The 4,674-nt window shown below is 32.3% G+C and overlaps 1 pseudogene; it reads right to left on the reverse strand.

Moving 5' to 3' along the window:
- Positions 1 to 1,928: 1,928 nt before the first annotated feature.
- Positions 1,929 to 4,186, reverse strand: LOC117916301 (annotated as a pseudogene).
- Positions 4,187 to 4,674: the final 488 nt, after the last annotated feature.

Genomic DNA, 4,674 nt, shown 5'->3' on the forward strand with positions numbered 1-4,674 from the left:
TAAATTAAAATTAAGATGTCACGTCTGCTTGGATTGGACCATCTCATATTTTGGAAAGATTGGTGCAATAGAATTGACAATAAAACTAACCCTTTTTGAGTTTCTATAGAAAATTTGATGGTCCAACCTATAAAATTTAAAGAAGAAAATAGAATAACAAATTAAAAGCATAGAAAAGAAAGAAGATGACACAAAGATGTGACGTGATTAGACAATGCAATTTGCCTACAACCACAAAAGGGAGAAGAAATTTTTTTTGATAGTTCTTTCAAACAATGACTCCAAACCCTTCCTTATAAGTCAACAACTATCAAAATTTTTTAATAGAAATAATTGAAGCAAATTAAGATAAATCCCTCTCCTATTGAATGGGAAACTAATATTTAACTTCAGACTCTACACCTTTGAATTATAATTCCATCTTTTCTCTACCTTAATTTTATCGTAATCAAAATAATTTGGAATATTCTATCTATTTTCTAAATATTTCTTAAAAATAAATTTTATTTATATTTAATCATTCTTCTTATTTATATAATTATTTTTTAAGATAAAAAATTTAAAATAATTAAAATATATTATGAGACACCCTTCTTTTATATCAAGTTTCAAACAACCAATAATGAAACTAAAAAGCGAAGCCATGACGTACAAGTTTAATAATATAAATCAAACAAAAAGTTTTTAAACTAAAATTATATATATATATATATATATATATATATATATATATATATATATATATAAATTATTGTAAGATGTTAAATTTTATTTTTAATTAATAAACCATTTAAATTTCATTGTAAGATGTTAAATATATTAAACGGCATGATCTATAACATAAATTATTGTAGTAAAATATTAGACGAAACAATTTTTTTTTTAAAAAAGTAAATTTATAAAATCTTATCAGAACAAAACTAGAGAATAAATCTTATTAATTTTGGTAATTCTGAAATAAATCAATAATTTTTTTTTTTTTGAAGATATTAGTAAGAACTTTTATTTTAAAAATCCATTAATTTCAATATCAATAATTACAATATATCTTGTTAGTTTTATAATTAAAAAAATCAGAATAAGAAAAAACTTTCAAAAATATCAATTACCAATTTTACTAAAAAAATCATTAATTTCAATAATAAAAACGATAAATAGAATTCTTATTCTTTTTAATTTAAATAATAGAATAAGAAAAAAACTTCAAAATGTTTTAAAATAATTCTTAGAGAAAATAAATTTTCATTAAAAATTTTTTGGGGGTTTTTAAGGAAAAGATAAAATAGATTACCAAATGTATTTTTGAATCTACAAAACAATTTTCTATTTTAAGAATAAAAACTTACTTTTAAAAATAGCTTCCAAAAATACTCTTAATTTAGGCTTTTTCAAAATAGAAAAAAAAAAAAAAAGATAGTATAAATGTATAATTAAATTTTATATTTGAAATTATAATTTAAAAATAATTCTATTAAAATAAGAATATTTTTATATTGTTAAAAATTCAATTAAATTAAGACTGCAACTAAAGTGGGTTGAATTGGGTTTTGGCCTTAAGCATACTTCATATTAAGAAACAAACAATCTGACTTCGATTCAACTAAAAATACTCAACTCATGTTCAACTTAATCTCATTTTTTCTAAATTTAGATTGAAATTAGGTTGGTTGAATCAAGTTCGAATTTGTTGAGTTGGTTAGATTATATAATTCAAAATCTATTGACAATATTTTAAAAAAACCTTTTGTTGTATATTTATTCCTAAATTTAAAGTTTAAATGGAACCAAATTCCAAAAAAAAAAAAAAACCATGTTAATTTGATATTTCTTCTTAAAAATCTAAAATAGAAATAAATAAAATAAATATTATTGTTTCTATATAATATAGTATAAATTATATTCACATATAAGCTCAATTCTTCCGAGTCTTAATTACTAAGACGCTTGCCGTTGTATTTTGCTAACCATAATGCCACGATTTTGATCTCTTTGTCTCGCTGTGTCACCAACCAGTCAGGGTCATTGGGCATTGAAGCCCGTAAATCCAAGCAATGGGCGCCTGATTAATTACCATATATATTCGCAAATCCCAGTTAGAAATGAGTACTCTAAATTTAATACTATTAACATTGGCAAAAGACTTGAATGGATACCTTTGAGCGTATATACAGCTACAACACTCTCTGATATATCTTGTAGAACCCTGCAGTTTAAGACACCATTTGATCTGGTTAGTGTAATATTCTTGCTGAAAACTACATGCATGGGTGGAAAAGGTATGAGAGGTTTTATTTCTTTACCCTCTTATGCTGTACGGGGGGTCTCGCAGGCCATTGGAGAATATGATGTTGCAGGCAAAATTTCCCAGTACAGATTTTGTATCCTGAAATCACGATTAGAAATGTGAGTTTTTGTGTTGAGATGGCAGTACTGATGGAGGTTGAAATGAAGTCTGCATGTTATATATATAGAAGTTCACATGGCCACCAAATTCTGTCGTGATCCAATGAGGTCTTGGAGTAACACTAACACCAAAGAGGTTTTGGCAGGTCTTTGTGTAGTTGTTCAAATTAAAAGGCGAGGCTTGGAACGTTGTGTCGTTATCACCACGTCCAAATGGCATCACCATCTCGGTACATGTCTATGAGACATGGAAGCTTCAGTGATAGAAAATAAGAAGAAAACAGCGGTGGTGGAAGTGGGTGAAGAGGGAATTAATTCAATAGAAGGAAGCAGAAGAAATACCTGCCACACCCACTCATCCATGTTACTTGGTTGGAAATCGTATATACGATGACACGGGGTCCAGCACTGGCTGACACCTTCTGCAACTCTGCCAAGAATGCTGGTTCCCTCTGGTGCCCCATTTATGGCATTGCATATATCACTCACATAATGAGATGGCGGATTGTCATGCCGAGCTGAACCTGATAGGTATATTCTAAGGATACCTTCAGCTGTTGGGATGAGTTCAAAGGCCTAGAGAGAATTGAGGGAGATGGACACAGGGGAAATATCCAAAATCAGAATCTGGTCACTATTGTTTTTTGAAACTAGACAAGGAAAAGAGAGAGAGAGATGGAAATCTTGTGAATTACTCGCATGTCCTGAAAATTTGGCTGAGATTCGCAAGCCCATTTGGTTGAGCTGCAACTTTATCAATTTCAAACCAAGACTGTTTATGGTGGTGTAACAGGTCTCGCTGGTTTCCTGCAGCACCTAATACAGGATTAGCATGGAGGCAGTGCTTCAAGTGATTAACCTTGAGAGATTTGGATCTGATGTTTTGGTTTCTTACTCTAAAATCCTTGCTGACAATGGAATCGTATCCATTTTGTGGTGTTATGTTATGTCGTCAAAGTAGAGAACGGGAGCAGAAGATGCCAAAGCGCCAATTACTACATGTGGATTTATATTTTAGACGAAACCAGGATGCCAACACTGAAAAATAAGAGAAAATTAAATGAAGATCACCAATATGAAGAAAGTTTATTTCTTCAATGAAAACTTTGGACGTATAAACCGACTTACTTCCACCGATGGCAATATTCTGCAGACAAGTTTTTCTTAAGGTTTGTGACCAATTCTGCATAGTCTGCCAGAGCTTGTGTTGAGCTGAAGTACCTAAGGGTATTTGTGTTGTTGAATGCTATATCTTTGGATCCCAATGGAACTGATTCTCCATAATATTGAATGCTACAATATTAAATCGTATCTGCCATCATTACCCATGCTCTCAATTCTTCAAGGATATAATGATCCCCAAGATTATACTATTTTTTCTATGATCTTTTCTTTGAAACACACAAATAATCACAATATATGAAAGTCATTTGTTTGGAGCTATATATACAATTGCGTCTATATACAGCAAGAGTCCTTTGAACCGAGAAGCAAGATCAACCATGAATCCAACAAAAGTTGCCACTCCAGTTATACTCGCCACGTCACCTGTATAAACAAAGATTGGAGAACTAGAATTTGCCCCACTCCATTATGCAGAATTTATAAGGTATCGTTGTTGGAATTAGTTTGTGTAACTTTCTGGCCTATAATTGAAATGATCAGTGTCTGGTTATATTAGTAAGTTACGAAGTCTAAAGAGAGTTCAGCATTTAAGGCGCTTTTCATGGATTTATTGACCATGCCAAGCCTTGTTGTCCTGGGGTACATTGCACAAACACATACTGTCATTGTTGAAGCCTAGCGGTCGCCAGATGGACTCTCCCTTTCAACTGAAGATGATTCTTGCCTCAATCAACCTGCAAAAGATGTTCGGACAGGTTGTCCGGACACACCCTCCGATGGTTTTATTAGCCTTCTCTCTGGTAATCAATCTTCCCTTTTTACTGAATAAGAAAGCTTACCCCCTCTCTTCGCATGAGGCCCCTTTTTATAGTGTCAGAAGCTTTATCCCCTTTAATGGTGGGAAATTTTTTTGGCTTGTCATGATGACACTGAGGTAGTGGCAGAGCCATCATTGCTTTGCAGGCGGCTATCAAAAATCGTGGGGGATGACTTGCCGTCATTCTTGTCATTTCGCTTCTGCAGGCGGCGAAATACGGGCTATGACAAGTTGTCTGAAGTGACTCAGTATGGTCCCGTCGAGAGTGCTTCTGGCAGTGTAGACCAGATGACCCGCGCTTCACGGCCAAGGCTTCTGGCTAAGTTGCT

The sequence above is a fragment of the Vitis riparia genome, chromosome 6 (assembly GCF_004353265.1).
Source record: "Vitis riparia cultivar Riparia Gloire de Montpellier isolate 1030 chromosome 6, EGFV_Vit.rip_1.0, whole genome shotgun sequence".
Lineage (NCBI taxonomy): Eukaryota > Viridiplantae > Streptophyta > Magnoliopsida > Vitales > Vitaceae > Vitis > Vitis riparia.